Below are 27,034 nucleotides of genomic sequence, written 5' to 3' on the forward strand. Positions count from 1 at the left end.
CCACATGATTCTGGAGGTTGTAGCCTGTAATAATAATTAAACAATTATCTATTAGTTCTATATGTAAATAGTCTGAATGGACCTAGTTTTTGGTTGTCATCACTGTCAAAACAGTTAAACATTCACTGTTAAGGCTGTGGCCGTAATCTTGTTTTGTTTGTACATATAAATATCATGACTATCATGACTTATATTTTCATCTTCCGCTTTATTATGTACACCTTGCTAGCCCAGCAGTTGCTGAAGATTTGTCGGCTGCACATCCATGATGCTAATCTCCTTTTCCACCACATTCCAAAAGGGCCCTATGGGGTTGGGATCTGGTGACTGTGGAGGCCATGTGAGTCCACTGAACTCATTGACATGTTCAAGAAATCAGACTGAGATGATTCTAGCAATATGACATGGCGCTTTATCCTCCTGGAAGATGGGTACACTATGGTCATAAAGGGATGGACATGGTCAGCAACAGCACCCATGCCAGATAGTCAACCAAAAGGACGCAAAGTGTGCCAAGAAAATGTCCCCCAAACCACCACCACCAGCCAGAACTGCAGATAGGCGGATCCTTGCCCTCGTTGTTGACGCCAAACTTTGACCCTACCATCTGTATGTCACAGCAGAAGTGGAGGTTCATCAGACCAGAAAACATTCTATAAATCTTCCACTATCCAATTTAGGTGAGCCTATGAGCAAATGAATTAACATAAATAAATATTTAACTAGTTAATAAACAGACCAAAAAAGTCAAACTAAAGCGTAAGTTATGGAGGACTATTGGAAAGCACTATGCTCTGGACATTTACATGGGAACAGACCAAGTTGTTATACTTCTGATTACCTTATATGACTCTTTTCTAATATGTATTAATTCATAGATGGATACTAAAATTTTGCAGTTGTTAAACAGTCTTCCAATAAAGGTTTAAAAAAATGACATTTTTAATTGCGCTGGTCTTCACGTGAATCCGTTTTTAAGCTGTTCAAAATTTTTGGTCGGTTGAGAATTACACAGTTTATATGTATTTCACATAGTTTACACTCAATTATAATTCAATTCATTTACAATAGATTTTTGCAAGATGCATATGTGGCTTTCCACGTATGTCTAACAACATTTTCAAGCACGTACCACCAATGTATAACTTTTATTTTGTGTATATGGCGCTCAAATTTCATACAAATAAAGTATTTGACACACAAATCAGTACTGAATTGCATGTTAAGCAATAATCACACAGAGTTAATGCAAGAGTAACGTATTGTGTGACGGGTATGTATCGGCTGATCTTTCCCCTCATGCAGTCTCTGAGTACACACCTCAGTACAGGAGTTCCAGAAGAGATCCCCATGGGCCTCCAGAGGCCAGAAGTGCTGGTGCTTACTCTTCACCAGCATAATAACCAACTCATCTGGCTCCAGCAGCTCGTGAGTCGGAGGGGGAGAAAACACACAACCGTCTGGGTGAGGCTACAGATCTGACGTAGAGTGCTTTAAATCAGTGGTCCCCAACCATCGGGCCGCGGGACACTGGGCACTACCGGCCGCGGGAAATTTTGGCACCGGGACGCACTTTGCACTGGACCTCAACCCCCCACCACCCCCGGTCCGCGTGTCTTGCGTTGTACCGGTCCGCGGGGACAAAAAGGTTGTCCCCAACCACCACGTTTACCGCTGCCTGTTAAAGGCAGATTTCCGGATTTTCCAGGTTTTTTAGCGGGTGCAGGTTCCTCTTCTCTCCCTTCATTGGACCGGTTCCCCTTGTTTTTTGGTCATTTTGGTTGTTTGGGTTTAATTTTAGCGGGGTGTATCACATGATGTTTGGTGTGTCGCGACTTTGACGTGCGTTAAGTGTGACGGATGTAACAGAGAGAATCAGGTCACTTTTCAAAATAAAACGTTTTTTTTCGAGAAAAACAATAAAATGGAAATTATTTTTTCTTTCTGTTCGTCCCGGTGCCAAAATTTCCCGCGGACCGGTACCGGTGCCAAGTGCCCGGTGGTTGGGGACCACTGCTTTAAATGATATACATGTCCTTTGTGTGTTTTTTTTCATACTTCTTCAGTGGGTTTAACGTGGTTCATTCATGATACATCTGTGAAAATTTCACAAACAGACTACAACCTTTCTCACTTTTTCCATGTAAGTTCAGGTATGATCAATTTTCATCCATGCAATATCCGCAAAATGTACATAGTGGCTGTGTGACATGGCCTTAACTGAACCAATGAGTGGATGTTGATGGCAGTTCCGTGACTTAGTAGTTTAGTAGCTACAATGGGACTGAAATTAGTTAAAAGCCCGTTAAAGCTTGATTGTTTTTTTCTCTTTGGCCAGATTTGACATCATCATCAACCTGACATTTCTGGAACTGAGCAGACATTCGAGGGAAATTATTCTGACACTTGTAGGTAGTGGGGTCATTCTGAGAATGAGGAGTTGAAGGTCATTTGTTAATTTAACAATGCAATAAAATAAATAAATGGGCATGGTTTTTAATCAAATTTAACATCGGAAATTAGATCAATGTTGACAACTACTGTAGTGCTCAGTTTGTTGCCTTTTTCTTTTTTTTATTTTACATCAATGTTGTACTCAAAAATCTAAGGTCAGGGTATATCCCAGAAACAATCCTAATAAAGTAATAGACATTTGGGAAGCTACACAAGCACACATGCATGTATATATAAATGAGAAGATAAATGAGGTATTACAAACTAGTGCATATTCGTGTAAATGTATTCACAACTTTCTGGGATTTATAGTGCCAATAGTTAAAGTTATAGGGGGATGCTGTGAAGTCCTTGATCCCATTTCTTTTCTTTCCAGCACAAAAATGTCATTACGATTATAGCTGGCACCACAAACATATTTTGCGGAGACAGAGGTTTGTTTACTCTTCGTAATCTCAGCACCTCGATGAGAAAATAAGTGCTTTCACGGAGAGAAAAGGTCTCTATAAGATAGCGCAGTGGGTATTATAGTCTCGAATGTGGCTCCAAAGGCAGTTTAGATTAAAACTCTTTGATAACGTGTAGCCAGGCAAACTTTACTGATATAATCCATTCACCCACATTGCATTGGATGGATGGAGAAATCTCAGATATTTCAGTAGAGCACAGGAGTGACCTACCAAAACATGTTTTCTGTTTATTTCGTTTCAACCTTTGCACAATCACTGATATCATAGGATCACATCTCTGGCTGCAGGGTAGAGAAAACTCCTTCTAGACACAAACATCCTGCTTTTATGATTTTTTTTTCCTTCTCAAATCACTCAGTAAACAAGCTAAAGCTCATACTTGCTCTGAATCACAACATGTTGCATCAGAGCAACACATGCTTTTCACATCAGTTCGTTTTGTTTCCCTTCCCATCCCATTACCCTCTCCGCACCTTACGTTTTGAATGTAGTCCCGCTGTGCCCCTCCCCTTGCCAAATGAAACATCTTCATCAGACCTATACTGCAACCTCAACCGGGGTTTATATGAGATGAACAACATATCTGATTGGAGTCACAGCTTCCGTTGAGAGGACATAAACACTTTTACAAATGATTCTCTTGAGCACAATCTTTTCTATTAATAAGAAATAATTATTGAATTGAATTTCTGAATCATAATTAAAATTCACAGCTTGCTACCCACTGAAACTCATCTGTTACCTAAATAATATATGAGCTCATGCAGAACACTCACAACAAGTACCTGTGGGGGCAGAAGTTAATGCTCCACCTAAACTTGTTTCATTAAGGTCATCTGCTGACATTTGAGCTCAGGTTAGCGAAGCAGAGCTTATAACAGAATAATGTTGAAACAACACAGCAGCTGGCATTAAATGCATACATAATTGATGCAGGTTGAGAATTGAGAACACAGAGTTTCTGTTGAGAGGGATTTTAAACATTCATGTCTCTGTGGATGAGTTAATGCTCAGCACACGGAGGACATCTTTGCACTGTTTTTATTTGGATTTGCTATCATAGCTTCCCTCAAAATGTTTTATTTTTTATTTATTTTTTTCTAGAAAGTGCTATTATGTGCTATTATGTTTCCATTTCTAATTCATGCGTTGTTATGTTTGTTCAGCACATTGCATGTTTTAGTAAAACTGTCCCAGGGATTCTATGTTTGGAGTTCAACAACAGCAGTAAGGTTGCAGATGTGTCTGTTTCTGGAACCACATGTACTGCTTTATGAAAAATCTAGCTAAACTTGTGATTCTCCTGCCTATAACTTTTATTATTTTAATGTTACTTTGGGGTGAATACTTAAATCTGATTGCCTACATTATTAGGCTGGCCTAAACCCCGGAGTAACAGAAACTTGGAACATAGGTGGACATACAATATTCTAAAGTTTATCACAACAGCAAGACAGAGAAGATGTCAGTCCTTCAAATGTCTCTATGCTGGAAGTGACCGAATCTCCATCACATTTTACCAATAACGGCAATGTTGACTTTGAAATAGTTTGTCGTCTGTCTGTCTTACTTAGCTTATTGCTTAATGCAGAGTAAAAAATGCTGCTGAATGTGTTTATTATTAATAAAGTAATTGTTTGTTTGTTGGTACTGTTACGGGGAATGGTAGGGGACGTACCCAGGCGCAGGGAGGAGAGGAGGCAGGAGGATGCAGGGGAAACAAGGGCTTTAATATTAACAAAAGACTATAAACCAAAACCACTGCATACGGCAGGCTAGAAACTCGAAACACACCAAACTCTAAACCAGGGAACAACACAATATGGACCAGCCCAGGAGGAAGGGAATGACAAGACTTAAATACATACAAGGACACAAGACACAGGTGGAAACACTCAGGACAGAGGAGAACCAAGGTAAAACTCACAACCAAGGTCTAACACAGGAACCTTTCAAAATAAAACAGGAAGTTAACTCAAAACATCACAGAAAATCAAAGAACCAAACATAAAGAACTGAAACCGTTAAAGGCACACATTTATTGATCAGAGTTAATGGGGGAAATCGCTTGCATTTTTTTTTTTACTTGTCCTGTCCAACAGCTAAGCAAGCAGATGAGAGCTGAAAGCCTTTTGTGTTGGACATATTTTACTTTTACAACAGGGGTTATGTATCTTATGATACACCAGATGTATATTTAAATAAGCCCCTTTTGTAATTTCAGCTCAACTTTATTCATGTTAATTATTTTTGTAAATATTTTTTGTTGGACCTGACGGAAAAGAAAAGGAGGAAAGAAGAGAGAGGGATCACAGATAAAGGGGGGCGGGGGTAAAGGGGTGATTATGGTAGCAAGGGTAAGATCATGAAGCGTCAAAAAGCAACAAGTTGCTGGAGCTTTATAATCACAACTTATCCATGATACACAAGAAGAGTGTCCTATCCATGCCCATAAAATAAATAGTCTCTGTAGGACAAATATGTCCTTGTGTGTATCTTATATTGTATGCTGTTACCTGCTGTTGGATGAATGGTGAAATATTCAGTTCTTGCAATTGTAAATCTGACTCCAGAGGATTCAGTGCCTCACCAGCCATCAACCTCACCGCACTTCACTGACAGCTATTCAATTATAGAATAATTTTAGTAGAATGGGAATCTTTTTTGAGCACTAAATTCAAGCTATCTGGTTTTGAATTGAAGTGTTGCCACTGTTTTTTGTCATCTTTTTTTGTTTTGTGCAAAATATTTCCAGGACTCCAGCCAATTCAAAATGAGATACAGGTTTTTCGAGGAACCAAGAGCCTTCCTCTGGTTTGACCAATCAAGTATAATTTTAGGAGAAAGTGTGACCTTTCTATTTAACTCAATGTCTGTCTGCATTTAGAAGCAAAACATCTAAACAAAACTGAAAGAATTCCTGTTTGACTTAACTTTAAGCTTCATGACTTGCCAGATTTTAAATACGCTGTAATATATATATTGCTTGGCAGAGAGACCTTTAGTTGTGGAGTAATCCCCAGTGACTAATTAGTAAAGAGGGGAATCACTAAGCACACACTGACAGAGAGCAGAAAACAATAGTATTCTTTTGTGTTAAGTAACATTGCCTTGTGTCTCAATGAAGCCATTTGTCTGGCAGTCTCAGGTCCAGGTAAATGCAGAGAGGTCTGTGTCAGAAAGAACATGCAATGTCAAACCAAAGCAAAGAAAGCCAAAGAAAATTGATTTCCTTTGACAGGAAACACTAGAGATGTGGCCAGCAGATCCAAACCAGGCAGCTTCTTCAAAAAAAAAAAGAAAAAAAAAACCCTCCAGGGTCTTGAAGTTGTAGAGTACACAAAAAAGGGGGATGCTGAGGACTAAGATAGTAGTCTACAATTGGTTGATGTAACCAGTGAGTTATATCGCTGGAGGAGACACGCCTGCTTGGGAAGCCTGGCCAATGGTGGCAGAGTGCGACGCCATCTTAGTGAGGTCGTCGGCACCCACATGACAATGTTTTCTATAGCCTTTGGTGGCATCTAAGTAGCTTTTATATGATTTCTATATATTTATATTTCTACATATATATATATAAAAAAATAAATAAAAAAAACGCCCTTCTCACCCTCCGCGGGTGGTTTCTCCTCCAAGCTCGGGTCCTCTACCAGAGGCCTGGGAGCTTGAGGGTCCTGCACAGTATCTTAGCTGTTCCTAGCACTGCGCTTTTCTGGACTGAGAGGTCTGAAGTCTTTCCAGGTATCTGTTGTAGCCACTCCTCCAGCTTGGGGGTTACTGCCCCGAGTGCTCCAATTACCACAGGCACCACTGTCACCTTCACTTTCCAGGCTTTCTCCAGTTCTTCTCTGAGTCCCTGGTATTTCTCCAGTTTCTCATGTTCCTTCTTCCTGATGTTCCCATCGCTTGGCACTGCCACATCCACCACAACGGCTTTCCTCTGTTCTTTATCCACCACTACAATGTCTGGTTGGTTCGCCATTACCATCCTATCAGTCTGGATCTGGAAGTCCCACAGGATCTTTGCCCTCTCATTCTCTACCACCTTCGGAGGTGTTTCCCATTTTGACCTTGGGGTTTCCAGTTCATATTCTGCACACATGTTCCTGTATATTATTCCAGCCACTTGATTGTGGAGCTCCATGTATGCTTTCCCTGCCAGCATATTACACCCTGCAGTTAGGTGCTGGATTGTTTCAGGTGCTTCTTTGCACAGCCTACACCTTGGGTCTTGTCTGGTGTGGTAGATCTGAGCCTCTATTGCTCTGGTGCTCAGGGCTTGTTCCTGGGCTGCCAGGATGAGCGCTTCGGTGCTGTCCTGTAGGCCAGCCCTTTCTAGCCATTGGTAGGACTTCTTGATATCAGCCACTTCAGTTATGGTCCGGTGGTACATCCCATGCAGGGGTTTGTCCTCCCATGAGGATCTGTCCTCCAGCACTGTGTCCTCTGCTCTCCATTGCCTGAGACATTCACTGAGCACACTGTCAGTTGGGGCCTTGAGCTTGATGTACTCATGGATCTTGGATGTTTCATCCTGGATAGTGGCTTCTACGCTCACTAGTCCTCGGCCTCCTTCCCTGCGGCTAGCATACAGTCTCAGGGTGCTGGATTTGGGATGGAACCCTCCATGCATGGTGAGGAGCTTTCGTGTTTTAACATCCGTGGTCTGTATCTCTTCCTTTGGCCATCTTATTATTCCTGCAGGGTATCTGACAACGGGCAGTGCATAGCTGTTTATTGCCCGGGTCTTATTTTTGCCATTGAGCTGGCTTCTCAGGACTTGCCTTACTCGTTGGAGGTATTTAGCTGTTGCAGCTTTCCTTGTTGCCTGCTCCAGGTTGCCATTTGCCTGTGGAATTCCAAGGTACTTGTAACTGTCCTCGATGTCTGCTATTGTTCCTTCTGGGAGTGAGACCCCTCCTGTGTGGACTACCTTGCCTCTCTTTGTCACCATCCGGCTGCATTTCTCGAGCCCGAATGACATCCCAATGTCAGTACTGTAGATCCTGGTGGTGTGGATCAGGGAGTCAATGTCACGCTCGCTCTTAGCATATAGCTTGATGTCATCCATGTAGAGGAGGTGACTGATGTTGGCCCCATTTCTGAGTCGGTATCCATAGCCAGTCTTGGTGATTATTTGACTGAGGGGGTTGAGACCTATGCAGAACAGCAGTGGGGACAGAGCATCACCTTGGTATATCCCACATTTGATGGACACTTGTGCAAGTGGCTTCCCATTGGCTTCAAGGGGTGGTTTTCCACAGCTTCATTGAGTTTCCTATGAAGGCTCTTAGAGTCCTGTTGATGTTGTACAGCTCCAAGCATTCAGTGATCCATGTGTGTGGCATTGAGTCATAGGCCTTCTTGTAATCAATCCAGGCTGTGCACAGCTTGGTGTGTCGTGACTGGCAGTCTTGAACGACTGTTCTGTCAACCAGGAGTTGGTGTTTGGCTCCTCTGGAGTCTCTACCAATGCCCTTCTGTGTGTTACTCATGAATTGATCCATGTGCCTATTTATCTTTGTTGCAATGATGCCTGACATGAGCTTCCATGTTGTGGACAGACAGGTTGTTGGCCGGTAGTTGGATGGGACTGCACCCTTTGAGGGATCCTTCTGGATCAGGATCGTTCGCCCTTCCGTTAGCCATTCGGGGTGAGTCCCATCTCTTAGCAGCTGGTTCATTTGTGCTGACTCTTTCTCCCATATACTTTTCCAGTACTGTTCAGTTTCTAGCCTTGGTGGGTCTGCTCGGCTGTTTTGACCCTGCCACTGAGCGTACACTTTTGCAGGTTGAGTTGCGAAGAGCCTGTTTATTCGTCTGGCTTCATTGTCTCTTGTGTACCTCGTTAGGCGGCTGCTCAAGGCTAGGAGCCTTTGTTTGGCAGTTTCCAGTGCTTCAGGTATGGGCATCTGGCTGTATCTCTGAGGTACTTGCTTTCTCATTGTACCTCTTTGAGCCTCTGTCAGCTTACTCACATCCTTCCGAGTTGCCTTGATTTTGGCCTCTAACCGTTGCTTCCATGGTGGGTACTGTTTTCTTCCATGGTTGCTCTTGTAGCCAAGCATCTCAAGGATCACTGCTGCTGAAGTGTAAACCAGTTCATTGGTTTCTATAATGTTTGTGGTAGGAATTGCCCTCAATGCTTCATTCACAGTTTCCAGTTGACTTTCAGGTAAGTCACTTAACCGTTGTAGTTGGTGTCGGGGTTGCCTAGTGTTCATTGTAGACATGATCTTGTCTTTCAGGTCAGATGCTGCCTCGCTCAGTGTAATTGTGGTTGTTGGGGCTGTGTACCCAATCTCAGGGTGGGAGTATGGCATAACCTCCTCTCTGACCTGTTGTGTGTGTGTGTATATATATATATATATATATATATATATATATATATATATATATATATATATATATATATATATATATATATAAATATATAATATATGTATATAATTTATATATATGCATCATTTGTTTTTATTAAATAAGAGAAACAGGCAGCCTTAAAAGCTCAAACTTTAATGAAAAATGCATAGTTGCAGGACTTCTTACAAATAAAAAAATTATAACAAAGAATTTTTTAGAATAATTTTTAAACATTTAGAATTTTTAGACCTCTTTTATATGTAATCTCAATTATTTAGAAAAGCTTAACAATAAGTCAATAGTAAGTCAATAATAATAATAATAAATAATAACAACATATTAATAATATGTCAATTATAATAACAAATGATAACAATAAATCAATACAAAGTCAATGATAATAAACAATAATAAGTCAACAATAAGTCCAAAAGTTAACAACAGATTTACCCTTAAAAAAAAAAGGAAAAGATTTACCCTACTGATTCATGTGAGTGATCAATTTGTGTAACACAGATGGTATGGTGTCGGGTTTAAGCTAACAGTCTGGCCAGTCTTATCAAAATCTGTTTCCCCAAAATGTTTATAACATAGCTAGACTGTATTGCTAGTTGGTACCACAGTGATTCATCTGGGTTAGCTCTTTTTATTGCTAAGGCCCACTTTTTCCTTAAGTCTGAATCCATTGGAAACCTGCAAGAAAAGTTCAGTCACTGAGTCATAAATGTATAAATCTATATTACCATAGTAGCCTAGTCCTAGTATACTGTTTATAGGTTTAACAAAATAAAGTTTACATTTATGTCGACAGCAAACTATACGTATATCATTGCAGCAAGTTAATAATAGTCCTGCAGCATCACGGCTGGATGAAGCTCGTCTGCTGGACTTTTATATATGTAGTTGAAGATTTAGATAAGTTAATTCTTCTCTAAGATTTCTGGTAAATCGCCTGTCCGTCCTGGGGGAGGATCCCTCCTTCATGTGGGCACCCCTGAGGTTTCTTCGTTTTTTCCGGAATCCGTTTTTTTTGGGAGTTTTTCCTTACCGCGAAGGGGGGTCTAAGGGCAGGGATGCCAGTATACCTTAGTCAGTTTGTTAGTTCATTTTAGTATTTTTCTATTGAACTCTTTGTATTCGTGATCCTTTTGATTTCATGTTTTACTTCGAAGCCCATCGAGACGACTGTTGTTGTGATTTTGGGCTATACAAATAAAATTGAATTGAATTGAATTGAATTGAATCATGCATGTCAACATGTGTGCTATTAATGAAGCCCCTGCAGCCTTAATTTTTTTTTAAAGATTAATTAAATTAATTAATTAATTAATTAGTTAATTAATTAATTAGTTAATGTTTTAATTTTCAATTTAAAAAAAAATTATAGTACTTACCTGTGAAATGTTATGCTTTCCTCCTTCGTGGACTCATTTCTCCGATTTTGGCAGTTGAAACCAATGAACTGGCATTTTGCAAAAAATGTGTTCACATGCATGTACTGCAGCAGTGACTTGACCTCACCAAGATGGCGGTGCTCTCCTCCCATGAAGCATCACGTGGTGTCTCCTCTAGCGATATAACTCAATGGATGTAACATTGGCTTACCAATGAAGTTACATAGTGCCAATTTAACTATTATGGTCTGTTTAATTAAGTCCGAACAGAGGTTGACCGCTCTACTTCTGCTCTATGGCCACCCATTGTAGATTGTTGCATATTAACCTAGCTACAAAAGCAAAGTACTGCTTTAAGGTACTTTTTAAAACACTAGAAGCTCATACCAGAAAAAAATATCAATGGTTTGAAATGCCTTAATCAAAACTCAGAATATCACTGCTGTTAATAGATAACTATTGTCCAAATGTAGCGAGTCCATCAGGCTGGCTGCAAAAATGTATAAAGACAAAATGTGTGCAATCACTGTTCATTTTTCTTCCAGAATGTATGACGTGAATCCAGTACTAGAATCATTTTTTTCTTTGTTTTAGGTAAATTATTCTGTATAGAGTAATGTGTTACCACATCAGACTTAAAAATGAATTATAACTTGATTTACACAACTCTTCTTTGGTTCAGTTGTAGTCACAGTCATTTTCACTTTTCTGTGAAAGACTGAAAGTTGGCCGTGCTGCATTTATTCTTCGGATACTACAACCATTTTCTTTGTGTTGACAAGGACTCAAGTGGGAATTATGACATTCTCCACAGTGCATATTTTTGTGAGTGTCAGCTTTGCTGCTACCTTACTCTTTACCACAGTTAATGTTGCTGGACTGCCCTTTGACCTTTTTGTATATTTACTGTAAAACTTGAGATGCATTTTACATTTGGTTTATATACAAAGTTTAGGAAGTGTGTTCCACGTCAGAAAAAAAATTAAAAATATTCCCCTAATGTGACATAATATACATTTTTGAACAATTCTTTTTATAGCTCCAAACTTAGAGTTTAGATTTCTTTAAAATTTTTGCTTCCATTCAACTTCGTATTTTTTCCCCCCTACCTTTTCCATGCAGCCAAAGGCCATTGTAAATTCTCTTTTAAAAAAATCCATCTCTCACTTCATCTGTGTCTCCTCAGACCTTTTGCTTCTCCTTCCTCCCACCATGGTAACCCAAACCCCTCATCCTCCATCGCCATCCCTTAGGCTCTGACCTTGGCCAAATATCTGACAGCTCACAAAATAGAATGGCCCCGTGATCCGCATGGGTATAAACACACACACACACTGACTGAAGCTTATAGTCCAACAATGTATGCTTTGGCTCTGTGGTATGAGTATTGGAGTGTGTTGCTTCATAGCAGATGTTTTTACACATAAAACTCCAAAGAGATATTGGTTCACTGATCCTTAGAAACATATTTACTAAAGTTTTAAAAATACGACAATGTTTTTTTTAATAATTTTTTTTAACCATAGACATTTCTGTTTACCTTTGATAAAAGTAAAAAGAATGGCCATTGTTGCAAAGGCTATTTTCATCTTGTGCTCTTACTGTCATACACTCACTAATACACAGGCATATACAGAGCCGGCAGCAGCTAAATGCTCCATAAACAGTGATTTATGAGATAAAGGGCAATGTAAGAAGCAGGATGTGAAATATTCAGTAGTTATTCTATATTCAAGGCAGATGTAGAGGTGCAGAGATCCGCTACAGGAGCGGGTTACACACACACCGATGCACTCTATCACCCAGGAGATCGAAGCGTACATGTTGGCTTGTCAAACACTGGCTTGGGGGAAGGCTCATATGTTACCTCTGCATAATGGGCAGAGTCATCACTTTTTACGCAAGTTTAATCATCCTTGTTCTGGCCCTTGTAGGTTATGCAGGCTTTGAGGCATAATCCAAAAAAGCAAAGCAAAGCATGCAAACAGATATGCACAGACAGACAGAAACCTAACTAAAATAAACACATTTATAAATGATGATGCACATGCTGAACAAGTGCGTTGACTTCCGTCTTGGTGATTTCATCGGATGAAATTGAAGTGAAGGCCGCCAACCATGTTTTTGTGTTGCATTAAGAATTGAAGAGCTGGGATTCCTTTCTGGGATTCGAGGCCTTCCACAATCTTCTAGAATATGCTCAACTGCCACCTTTGATTTTTTTTCACTATTTCTCTGCCACACACTTGCACATCTGTCCCACTTTCATTGGGCATTTGACAGTCATTTACCCTGACCTACCTTGTATATCTTTAAGGCTCTGAGAAGTCCAAAACCTATATTGCAGTCCCAGAAAAAATATTTTCTTATAGTAAATCCTAAAAAAGCAATGTCTATTCCCTCACAGCATTATTTAAAAAAAGCCTTACAGAGATAGGTTTCAATTTGTTGTCAGAGGTCTTAGTACTAGTCAACTTGAATTCAAGGGCGGATCTGGAAGATGTTTTGCTGATCATCTGAGCAGCTTTTCCAGTTCTGGAGGTTTTATGCCATGCAAATATCTTCCTGATCAACATTTAAAGTCCAGTTCACCTGACGGACTAAATGCCACAATACTTTGCCTACATGAGTGACGATATCAAGAAGTATTTTCTAAAATTGGATGAATGGATAGATGTGCTTTCTATTGTTTCCATTGTTTGCCACAGCATGGTCTCCCTCATACCTCCAACAGACCTTCACCTGTCAGTTTATCTAGCAGAAATTTCTCACTAGGTTTAAGATAAGAGGTTAAAGTGGGACTACTTCACTTGAAGGTAGAACCTGGCACCAAACCCAGGCTATCTCGCGTGTCAGAACGTCTCCGTCTCACATCCGTCCCTCTGCATTGCGACGCAAGCCTTACGCAGGAGTTCTATTTCTAGTCTGTTTATCAACATTCAAAATTCAATATTCAAAAGCTGGAAACCAGAAACGGTTTTGGGTTTTAAAATAAATATTTTATTTTATATATTTAAGATGACGTGCCTGCGACAATTAATGTCAACACTGCATATAAAACCAGCGTCCATTTTCCCCATGGACAACGACAGTTTACTTTGGGAAGTACCAAAATATAGCAGCATTTATGACATTAAACAGGCATTTTACAAGGACTCAGTGAGGAAGGAGAGGGGCTAGGGCCTGATTGCTTAAGTTTTGGATATGCAAAGAGATTGGGAAAAACTACTCGAAACAGGATGGAAGGTTAAACCACTCCTCGGGGAGCCAGGTGGGAGGGGGTGGTGGACCAGAGACGCAACAAAGTCAATGTAAACTACGGTCATGAGACGGACTCCCCACGCAACACATCAGAAATGAACGGCAGACAGACCTGTGTAATTTCTGGGTTAGGGTTAGTGTTCTTGAAAATTGAGATTAAGAAAGTATGAACTTTGTATGCATCTTTTTGTACCTTTTATTTTTTCAGATGGTTGGTACCAAAAATTCAATTCAATTCAATTCAATTTTATTTGTATAGCCCAAAATCACAACAACAGTCGTCTCGATGGGCTTCGAAGTAAAACATGAAATCAAAAGGATCACGAATACAAAGAGTTCAATAGAAAAATACTAAAATGAACTAACAAACTGACTAAGCTATACTGGCATCCCTGCCCTTAGACCCACCTTCGTGGTAAGGAAAAACTCCCAAAAAAAACGGATTCCGGAAAAAACGAAGAAACCTCAGGGGTGCCCACATGAAGGAGGGATCCTCCCCCAGGACGGACAGGCGATTTACCAGAAATCTTAGAGAAGAATTAACTTATCTAAATCTACAACTACATATATAAAAGTCCAGCAGACGAGCTTCATCCAGCCGTGGTTGTGGGGACAGTCAAAGGCGCGAGTCGAGCCGGAGACAGGAACCACAGCCAGGTGTAGGAGCAGGAGCAGAGGCGAGGTACTCGGTCAGGTACAGAGCAGAGACGAGCCAGAGATGAGCCAGAGGCAGGATCCACAGCCAGGTGAATGAGCGCGAGCAAAGGCGAGGTAAACGGTCAGGAACTGGAGCACGGATGAGCCAACTGGAGTCTGGAAGCACTCCCACTCCCCAGGAGGGGAGAGGAAAAGAGGGACAATACATGAATCGCACTGCACCAAACAGAGGCATGGAGAACTAAATGATGATTAATGATCAAGAATGGGGAAGAGGGGAAGGGTAGAAGTAGAAGAGAATAGAGGACAGAACCCCAGAGCACCATAGTTACCCCAGCTTCAACTTCTAGCAGCCTTTTAAAAGAAATAGTTATTATTAAGTTTAATTTAAACAAATTAACATTAAGTTAAATAATCTCTGAATACTAACTAGTCTGACAATAAGCCTGTCCAAAGAGGAATGTTTTCAGTCTAGCTTTGAATGTAGAAACTGAGTCGGCCTCTCTTACATGAGCTGGGAGCTTATTCCATAAGACAGGGGCTTGGTGGCTAAACGCTCTACCTCCAACCGTACTTTTACTAATTCTAAGAACCACAAGCAGTCCTGCATTTTGCGAGTGAAGTGTTCTCATTGGATGGTAAGGGACTATGAGGTCCTTAATATAGGACGGGGCCATTCCATGTAAGGCCTTATAGGTTAACAGGAGGATCTTGAACTTGATTCTGGAATCAACTGGGAGCCAATGGAGCGAAACTAACACAGGAGTGATGTGATCTCTTCTGCTAGTTCCAGCTAACAATCTAGCTGCTGCGTTCTGAACAAGCTGGAGACATCTTAAGGAACTCTTAGGACACGCTGCTAACAAGGAGTTACAGTAATCCAGCCTCGACGTAACAAATGCATGGATGAGTTTTTCAGCATCACTCTTAGAAAGTATATTTCTGATCTTAGCAATATTCCGCAGGTGAAAAAAGGCAGTTCTGCACGCCTGAGATATGTGAGCCTTAAATGATAAATCCTGGTCAAGTAAAACCCCAAGGTTTCTAACTGTGGAATTGGGGGCTATACTTATGCCATCCAGGGAGACTATCTGAGCAGACAGAGTATCTCTGAGGTTTTTAGGACCAAGTATAATGACCTCAGTTTTTTTCTGGGTTCAAGAGGAGGTAATTAATTGTCATCCAGGTCTTGATGTCACTGATGCAGGCGTTCAGTTTCTCTATCTGGTCATTCTGGTCAGGCTTCATGGATAAATACAACTGTGTATCGTCGGCATAACAATGAAAATTAATGCTGTGTTTCCTGATTATGTTTCCTAGGGGTAGCATATAAAGCGTAAACAGGATCGGTCCCAAGACTGAGCCCTGTGGGACTCCATAGTTGACTCGAGTGCACTGAGAGGAATGGCCATTTACATTAACGAACTGATACCTATCGGACAGATAGGATTTAAACCACTGGAGAGCAGATCCTCTGATCCCTATGTCCTGCTCTAATCTATGGAGTAAAATACCGTGGTCGATAGTGTCAAAGGCTGCACTGAGGTCCAACAGGACCAGAATAGAAAGTAGTCCCTTTTCTGAGGCCAATAACAAGTCATTAGAGACTCTAACTAGTGCAGTTTCCGTACTGTGGTGAGGTCTAAACCCCGACTGAAAGTCTTCAAAGTGGCTGTTGTCCTGTAGGTGGCAGTAAAGCTGCTTAACTACAACTCTTTCTAGGATTTTAGAAATAAAGGGCAGGTTTGATATCGGTCTATAGTTGGCCAAGATGCTAGGATCCAAACTGGGCTTTTTCAGAAGAGGTTTAACAACTGCATATTTAAAAGACTTTGGCACGTAACCCGTTTCCAGAGAGGCATTTATCATTGTTAATATGGGATCATTAATTAGGGGAAAAGTTTCTTTAAAAAGTCTAGTGGGAATTGGGTCTAACAGACACGTTGAGGATTTGGAAGACATAATAATTGATGTTATTTCCGCTTCATCCACAGCAGTGAAGCAGTCTAATGTTACAGAAGTTTCTATGGATGCCTCCATTTCTACCGCTTCAGCCTGTTCTGAGCTGATAGTAGGAATAACTTGATTTAACTTATGTCTAATATTTGAGATTTTACTATCGAAAAATGTAAGAAAATCATCAGAGCTGAGAGAAACAGGAACATGTGGTTCTACTGAGCTCTGACTGCGAGTTAATTTAGCTATAGTGCTAAAAAGAAATCTTGGATTATTTCCATTCTCTGATATTAAGGTTGAATAGTACTGGCTTCTAGCTCTACGCAGAGCTTTTTTATAATTTAATAGGCTATGTTTCCAGATATCCAGAGACTGCTCTGAACCGGAGCGGCGCCATTCTCTTTCCAACTTACGGGTTTCTTGTTTAAGAGAACGAGTTTCAGCGTTAAACCACGGTGCTACTCGGTTTTGTCTGACGAACTTAGGTTTCAAGGGGGCAACAACATCGAGTGTACTCCTGAGGGCTTGTAAGGCATCATTAAGAAAGTGGTCATTTATATTAGGACTGATACTATGGGGGCTGGTCTCAGAGTATTTTCTCAGAATATCACTAAATACTGGCTGAACTGTGTGTTTAAACTCAGACACAGAACGGTCAGTTAAGGTTCTTCTAAGCTGTTTCTTATTCACTGGGACAGAAGGATGTTCCAGTGTAAACTGGAAGGTAATCATAAAGTGATCAGAAATGATGGGGCTAAGAGGAAGGACACTCAGCTGGCTGATCTCTATACCATGGGTTAGAACAAGGTCCAGGGTGTGCTTATGACAGTGAGTGGGTTCATTCACACTTTGGGTGAAACCAACATCATCTAATAAAGCTGCAAAAGCCTTTCCTAGGCAGTCACTGGGGTCATCAACATGAATATTAAAATCCCCTAATATTATAATTTGATCAGAATCTAAGACAATAGTCGATAGGAAGTTGGAAAACTCAGTTAAAAATTCTGAATATGGGCCGGGGGGGCGATAAATAATTATGAGTAAAACAGGTTTTGGAGTTTTCCTGTTTGGGTGACTTAAAGACAATATGATGTTTTCAAATGAATTATGAGCATTTTTAACTTTAGGGCTGAGAAGTAAGCTAGACTGTGATATTACTGCTAAACCACCTCCTTTACCTGAAATCCTGGATTTCTGATAGTTAGCATAAGTGGGGGGGGTTGCTTCATTCAATCTAACATAGTCATCCTGATGGAGCCAAGTTTCTGTTAAAGCTAAAAGACTAAGGTTTTTATCAGTAATTAACTCGTTGACTAAGAGGGACTTGGAGGAAACGGATCTAATGTTTAATAAACCGCATTTAATTACATCATAATTCTGCTTGTGAGAACTGCCGTCTGTCACTTTAAGGTTTCTAAGACGCGCTCCTTTCTCTTGTCTTTCAGCACATAAGCTAAAGCTCGGACCTGCTTGACTTTCCCTGCATGGGTTTTGCACCGGCACTAACCCTAAGGGAGGCTCAGAGGAGCGTTTTACACTGCTGCTCTGCGCCCGGGTCTCGTCTCTGGATTGTCAGGTTGACAGACTAAGGCTAGCAGAAATGTTTCTAGAAAGAAGAGCGGCACCGTCCCGGGTGGGATGGACGCCGTCTCTCCGCATGAGACCGGGCTTCCCCCAAAACGCGCTCCAGTTATCCACAACACCAACGCCGTTTTCTGGGCACCATCTAGAAAGCCAGCGGTTAAATGATGAAAAGCGGCTGTACATTTCATCACTGACTAAGTTCGTCAGGGGACCGGAGAAAATTACAGTGTCGGACATCGTCTTAGCCAGTTTACACACCGAAGTTACGTTTAACTTAACCACCTCTGACTGTCTCCGTCGGGCATCATTACCGCCTGCGTGAATCACGACTCGACGGAACCTGGACTTATTCTAAGCTAACATCCTAAGGTTCCCCTCGATGTCACCAACTCTGGCCCCCGGATAACACCTGACAATTTTTTTTTTTTTTTTTTTTTACAGGACATCATCTTTATACCCGAAAGGAGGTGGACAATAGCGGATCAATAGAAAATACAAAAAAAAAAAAAACATTCAAAAGAAAATAAGAAAAAGATGACCCCCTGGCTGTCACAAGTCAGCAGTGTAGCTTGCTTAAACTGAGTGACATGTGTTTACCTTCTTTGTTCTCCCCTCCATACTCCGATTGCTCCATGGATAGAAACAGCAAGAGCTCCCAAAAGCGCATGGGCTGAATATGTGCATTTTTATTTTCCACATCACATTTGACAGGCAGAGGCACAACCTGTTTGGAGAATCTTTTCTTGCAGATGCTTTAGACTGTAAGTTGTGTAAGATATTCCCTAAAAAAGGGGTTTCAGGTAAAAAATCACTTCTGGAATCTGGATAATAATATCTCTAATTTTTCTTTCTTTTTTTTCTCTGAGTTGTTTGTCAAGCAGTTTTTGAAATGTTGTTACCTTGTAAAATAGTAATTTAAATGCAGTTATTTTTTTTTAAGATTAAGATTGTTTTTTGTAAGTTAATTCAAAAAGTAATTTAAAAGGTTTTGCTAATTACACTCCTGTTTTACTATAGAAAGTGTAAAACGACTGATTTGGTTTTTCAAAAGCTATGGTTATAACAGTTTTTCTATTTTTTTTTTTTTTAAAACTATGACTGAAGTTGAAAAACCAGTTGGTGGTGATAAGAAAAAGGAAAGAGTCAGAGATGGATTTTTGGAACCCTACAGCAGCCCTCAAGCTAAAATCCATAAATGTGCTGTCTGATGCTCAGCTGTCATACTTTTGGAGCCAGTCACTCCAGTAGCTGCAGACAAATACTCAAATACACAATCATTCCAAGTGCATATGGTGGCCTTTACATGGAGAACACAAAGCCACTTGTCTAATACAATGTATTAGAAAACCCATAGACATTGTTTGTCACACATTTAAAAATTCAGGCAAAATGTTAGAGTCCTTTTAGACATCACACACCTGACTGTGTGAAATATGTTCTCCACTTTTGACCCAGCCTCTGGGGCAGCAGAGAAATTTTGACGGTTTAAGCCTTGAATCCAACCCCGTAATGCAATGTCAAGAAGGACGACATCGGGTGCCTATTTTAGAGTCTTCAGTATGAACCATCTATGGATGTAAACGTATGACCTTCCAGTCTCAGAGCAGAGATTGTATCAATTAACACACGAGCTGGTTATATACATATTTCAGTCAGACAACTCTTGCAGTAAGAAATATTTATTTGACATTTTTCCACATTCTTTAAGTTGGCATTCACATATTTTCGTTTGGCATAAGGCTCCGTTCAATTCCATAAAATTTCCATAAAACTTTCGGGTAACAAAACCCCCCCTTTACGGAGCCCACAGGTGGAAGCCGGGGAGGAGGGTGGGGCGAAGAATGAGCGCTGAAGGTAAGAAAGAATGAACAACTGCGCACCTGGCTTAAATAGGACGCTGAGCAGGTGAGTTAATTAACTGAACCGCCCTGGGGTATTTACCTGAAAACACTGCTTCGAGTATCTGCCCGAAATACGATAAATCGTCATTTCAGTCAGACAACTCTTGCAGTAAGAAATATTTATTTGACATTTTTCCACATTCTTTAAGTTGGCATTCACATATTTTCGTTTGGCATAAGGCTCCGTTCAATTCCATAAAATTTCCATAAAACTTTCGGGTAACAAAACCCCCAACACTAAAATCATCCAGAAGAAGAGAAAATGTGAATGTATAATCAGTGTGTAATAAAATGGGGTGTGTTTTCGGCAGCATTCCATTTTCATTTCATTTCCCAGTATGACTGCTATGTGTGACCCGGCACCATTGACCGTTTGGGCCGCCCCCGTTCGAGTACAGCGCCACGAAGGGAACATGCTATCTAGTGGATCTGCTATGTGTGACCCGGCACCATTGACCGTTTGGGCCGCCCCCGTTCGAGTACAGCGCCACGAAGGGAACATGCTATCTAGTGGATCTGCTATGTGTGACCCGGCACCATTGACCGTTTGGGCCGCCCCCGTTCGAGTACAGCGCCACGAAGGGAACATGCTAACTAGTGGATCTACTATGTGTGACCCGGCACCATTGACCGTTGGGCCGCCCCCGTTCGAGTACAGCGCCACGAAGGGAACATGCTATCTAGTGGATTTGCTATGTGTGACCCGGCACCATTGACCGTTGGGCCGCCCCCGTTCGAGTACAGCGCCACGAAGGGGACATGCTATCTAGTGGATCTGCTATGTGTGACCCGGCACCATTGACCGTTGGGCCGCCCCGTTCGAGTACAGCGCCACGAAGGGGACATGCCATCTAGTGGATCTGCTATGTGTGACCCGGCACCATTGACCGTAGGGTCGCTCCCGTTCGTGGAAACCACTAGAGGAACATACTATCTGAAAGAGAGAGGGAAAGAAATAAAAGGGGAGCCAACATAAAATTACTTATACGTGATCTTAGAACGTAAGCTCACTTCCGCAAAACGCTGTGCAGAACTATAATTTAAACCGCCAAACAACCCGTATGATACACTAACTTAACATCCAATCCAAAGCTTCCGATGGCGTATGACATGCTTAACAGCCATTATTGGAACTTCTATTAAACCAAGAACAAGTTTGATGGCCATAAACTCTTCCATTTTGGCAACTATATATACACGCGCTTAAGTAACATCCATTATTTCGAAGCTCCCAACGACAGTACCACGAACGAGCTTAACAGCCATAATTTTCTCCATTTGGCATACCAATTATAAGCGCTCAAGGAACATCCATATAACGAGGTTCCATCCCAATATTAAGAACGAGTTCAACGCCCATAATTACTATGCTTCTTTGGCATACTACAAACAAATGAGTTTAAGAACCAGATTCGAGCTCCTCGCAGACTATGATACAACTTAGAGCAACCTAAATTTTTTGAGGCTTCCACCTGGCTATAATTTTCTTTTAACATGTATAATCGAAGAATTTACATTCATTCTGCGGTTGACATTGATTAATTAATTCAGTCAGAAGTGTCATTGGAATGCAGAGGAGGTCCAACGCCCCGTCACTTTCAGTGCAGCAATAGGTACGTCGAGCAGTCATCGTTGCAGCACCAGATCAAGGAATGCATGGGTGACATTTCCTGGAAACGGAGAAGCTGATCGGGGCGTAGGTGTTCGCAGGCTCAGGATGCGATGCATAGATAAAACAAAGCAGTATTAGTCTTGACAAGAATATATAAATAACCCAGAAACTGATCAGTTTCAAAATGATTGAGATAAATTAAATAACAGTGCTTTTAAAAAACAAATCTGAGAAAGTGAAATTTAGTAGATAGTAAAGGTAAAGACCCATTGTGGATTTATCGCACCCTAGGAACCACCATAATTACAAATTCCAACAGTGAAATGATAGTGAAATATATGACCTGCACGAAATCTTAACACCAACTTTTTATATATTCCAATGATGAGAAAAGTAACCTTTGACAGTTTCAGAGGGACGCACCTTCAGGAGGCCATCGAGGAGTAGTAGATGGGAAGAGTAGCCAAGGAGATTTGTAGATGAGGAAGGTCAACATCCCACGTGGCAAAGGATTACAGCTCGGCTGGATTTGATGCCTTGTATTTGATATAAGTGGTTCTCAAATTTTTTATTTAGCCAAGGGCGACTGGATACTGCAAAAGAGAACTTGAGAGCCATGAGGGATCATAGGTTTTGATAGTATTTTTTGCTAGACTGAACCTTAAGCATTTAGAGGCGGAGTATAACAAGCCTCTAAATGGGGATGCATCTAGCAGAGTGTCATCTGCTTAGAAAAGGCAGATAGAAGACTGACTTGTGGACACAAGATTTAACTCTTAAACTAAGCTTGAGAGCGCAAGTGATACATTTCCTACGGTCAGGGTAGAAGTTGCTCAAGGTGTTATTTAAACATTAACCAAGTCAACCTATGACACAATACTATCATTCAATATTGAAACAGCCTTAATATAATCTCCAAGGATGAAATAACCTGATGACCCCTTAAGAATCATCAGAGCCGTAGATTCTGGCGGCCGGACAAACACAAACCACTCTTCTTAAATCCTTTTCCCCCAAACCAGAAGGCGCAGACTCAGGAGAACAAGTGGAGGGAGCCTGAAGACACAACAGGTATCACAAAACCACTCCAGGCATAGAGAGGGAAAGATCAAACGCAAAACACGAAAATCCAGAACAGGAACACGTGGCCCAGGATCGAACTACCCAGGACAAGAACACAAGATGAACGGATGACCATAGGACCAAAGCTACAGCAAATGTCAGGTGGGCCAATCATTGACGAATCATATCCAACCAAAATTTGAATAAACGACATGCTGCACAAAAGCTAGAGATGACATAATGGGGAGAGACAAGCATCAATGAACCACCCAAATCTATAGAAGAAAAATAAACCCGGACGGGTGGAGGACCGTACATTAGAGATAACGTGGAAACCCAATTTTTTAAAATAAAGTTTTTCCACAGAGATTCAAAAGACCAAGGATACAAAGGAAAGTTGGCCACCAAGAAATCATCAATAACATGCAAAATGAAGGGCACCAAGCGCCTACAAATATCCAGTACAGGGCGATAATAAAGTCGATTTCATGAGGACTGCCACGACAACGGAAAGGCAAACCGGCAAACACCTCGAGCGCCAACTGAAGGCCAATAGACGCCACTGAGAGGCATAGAGGCAGAACAGGGAGACCATCAGTGACAGTCATCCTCAGCCTTATATCGCGCTCGGAGGAAAATCGTGGAGACAGCATGGGGAGCCGAAGAAAATGTATACTAATCCTGAAGGCGCATGGGGAACCAGGCCACTGATGCCCAGAAGATTAACTGCGAGGCGCTAACAGGTCCAGATCAAGTCACGTCAACCTGAACACTTCCTAGGGGCCACCCTCAGTGGCGGCTTTGAAAACGATGCCCCGGAAGAATCCATCACATAGCCCCCACAAACCTCCAACCAAACTAGAGAGAGAACAACAAATTAACTGTCCAGCCGGGAAAACAAGGCCGCGACGAGACCGACACACCCACTAATGCGGCCGACGCAAGTCCCTGAGGACAGGGCAGGACCCACTGGGGTACACAGAGCGGGGAAAAACGGGCGAAGCAGAACCAGATGCAGAATGTGCGGGGGCAATGAACGACGATCGCTGAGTGAATAAAATGAGCCATAGACGCTGCATAAGAGAGACCAATCATAGGGAAAAATGTCCACAGAGCAGAGACGGGTCCAAGAGACACTGATTCACATTCTAACTAACCAGCAGCTACAACAACGAGGAAAACAAACAGAAGAACCGCCATAATAATAAAGCCAGCATCAAATTAAAGACAAGATTTACACACAGCTCCCAAAGAACAAAACAGCAACAGAAAACAAATGCTAAAAGCCACAATAAATTCAGCCAGCATGAGAAACCTGTCCAAGCGAGGACTGCCAGCCTTCACAACCACAGAAAGGACCCCACAACCCCTGAAAAAACAACCGGACGACGCAGAACTACGCAGCAGAAAAGGAATCAGAAGTGCATCATGAAGGACCCGGAGTCAAAACTACAATTCCCAGGGTCCTTAGGGGCGTGACGTCACCGAAGTAAACAGGAAGTGAGACGCAGCCATAGAAAACTACACGGGAAAAGTACCGCAAGACGCTCACCGTGGATAATTGGGGTGACCACGGCAGAGGAGAAGACCCGGACTACTCCTGATCGGGGGGCACGGACATCCCGAACATCGCGGAAAGCACACCCCTTGCAGATGCACGCGACCGCGGCGAAACGAACGCGCTGTGCGCCGTCAGCCGCCCGCGGATCGGAGGAGAAATTAAGGAGAGCAGACGCGGCGAAACGAAAACCCCACATCAGAAAGATGGGGATCATCCATCCGAAGGACGGGGGAACACAGCAAGACGCCGAAAGAGACGGAGACCCGCGGCCTCGGAGACCGGCGAAGAATGAGCGCTGAAGGTAAGAAAGAATGAACAACTGCGCACCTGGCTTAAATAGGACGCTGAGCAGGTGAGTTAATTAACTGAACCGCCCTGGGGTATTTACCTGAAAACACTGCTTCGAGTATCTGCCCGAAATACGATAAATCGTCATTTCTTGCTTGCATGCAGCTGTCAGTTGGAGTGTTGGAACATCCATCCATCTCATTAGCTGTCGGACCCTATTCCAACTACTTTAGAGCAAATGCTGGGTAGGTGTGGTTTGCCTCTTCATTGCAGCACATGAAAAAACCTGGAAAAACAAAGTTAATATCCATAAAAGTTGTAGTTTTTGCTTTTTTAATGCATGTCCTTTAAAACAGCTATATATTAAGTCAGGGGTGTCCGATTCCAGGCTTCGAGGGCCGGTGTCCTACATGTTTTCTAACCATCCTGCCACTGAAGCTCCTCATTGGCTAAACACACCTGATCCAGCAGCAGATAAGGTGGGATTTCTGAAAAACCAACAGGAGGCCGGCCCCTGCAGAAGGTGTTTTGCTGCTGGTCATTTCTCAGCTAATTCTTGTGGTAGCTATTGTCTTCTAAAGTGCCTCAGACTACGGGTGTTAGAAAAAATCGTTACGGCGATACATCGCGATAGTTCATTTGGTGATACTTGTATCGATTCAAAATGCTGTCAGGACAATATTTATTTAAATATTGATCAGTGTTTTTTCAGTGTCTTACTCTTGTTTTCAACTTAAACCTCCAACCATAGTTGGCAACAGAGCACACTGAGCCTCTTTGAGCAGCTCTACACCGCACAAAAGAACTACATGGTGAGAAGCAGCTGGTTTTGTTGTTATGAGACATGCACTACTTAGTTTTTACCTGGGATAGGTACCGAACCAAAACTCTGCGCCATGTTGCTGCCAGTAAAATAAAACACAGATTGTGTTGCTCTGTAGCAGTGAAGCGCAGCAGATCAACAGTGGCTAATGCACACAGCATCGGCCTAAATGCTGTCGGTATATATATATATAAAATCATGATACATATTGGACCTGTCATTGACCTTTTGTTTGTCAATTTAATTTGAGTTTGGAAACTATAGGAGAGAAGATTTCTTGTGGAGTCAGTGAGAAGTACATGACAGGCTAACCACTTCTGAAATGAGGGAAAAGAGAAAATGCAAACAACTTGGGAATGTCTGTTGGCCTTCCAAACAGCAGAGAAATTCAGAAGACGGCTGATTAAAGGATGGAAGAGGCGCGGATGAAAAGGAAGTAGACAGCTAGTCAGATCAAGGGGAAGCAATGATTGAATAATGAAGCCTCAAAACTCAACATGAGTGCAATTTTCACACTCTGTTCTGAGTTAAATATAGAACAAACAAAAAACAAAACCTTTTTTTTTTCAATTTACACAAGTAATTATTAGGATAGTTTAATTACCTTGTTTGTAAACCATGAGAACATGTAAAACTTGAAATAAAAAATTAAATCAGCTCACAATTTTAAAATGAGAATTTTATTTGTGATTAAACAATGAATAAAGTAAACTGATGAATCAATGTATTAGAAGTAAAACTCCTGTAAAAGTACAATACCGTACCGTGACATTTCAGCTGACCAGTTCTATGGCATGCTTCTAATCGCACACGTGAACTCACAACCTTTACACTTGACCAGGTCAGTTGGAAAAGTGTCAGCCTTGAAACAGAGAGGTTGTTGGTTTGATCCCATGGTTGAGTCAGACAAGAAAATAGGACATAATGTCTCCTGTTTGACACTCTAAGCACTGAGAGGTTGGATTGAGGAATTGACTACCAAATGGTCCCTCTACCCCCGGGAGATGGGTCAAATGCAAGAACAAATTTTGCAGACTCATGTGTGACGAGTGATGGGACTTTTCTTTTATGCCTGCAACTATAAAAAAGAGCCAATAGTGACTTCTATAAAATTAGAACACTGTGGTACATTTGGCTTCTTTATACAGGCCTTTGTTAATTCCAAAAGCACCCAAGTCCTTCTCCATCATACAGATTTGCTGTACACGTGCTAAATTCTCATTAAATAGTCTTGTTATCCATTGCACAATCATGTGGTTGATCTCTAGCAAATCCTAATTTAGCAGGATGTACGGTCTATTTGCATGCGTGTGATTTCGCACAATTTTAGGATCTTACTAAACCAGACTAAAGACCATCAGCTTTTGGCAAATGCAGAGTGATGATGTGCACAGACAAATATACTTGTCATCATACTGACATCCCAAAAATTCCTTGGGAGTTGTGTTTCTTAACAAATTTCAAGAGGACAACATTCCCATTTCAGAAAGGGAGGAGACTGCTAGAATTTTGGAATAAAAAGTATGGAGGGGGCTACTGGCAGCCTTTGCTTCAACCCCAATAAAGGTATTTATAACACAAATGACCCACCAATGATCCATGCTGATTGACTTCAATGATTATTGGAATGTTGTTGTACAGAAGTATG

This window comes from Oryzias latipes, chromosome 1 (assembly GCF_053564925.1).
Source record: "Oryzias latipes strain Hd-rR chromosome 1, Olatipes_Hd-rR_3.1".
Taxonomy (NCBI): domain Eukaryota; kingdom Metazoa; phylum Chordata; class Actinopteri; order Beloniformes; family Adrianichthyidae; genus Oryzias; species Oryzias latipes.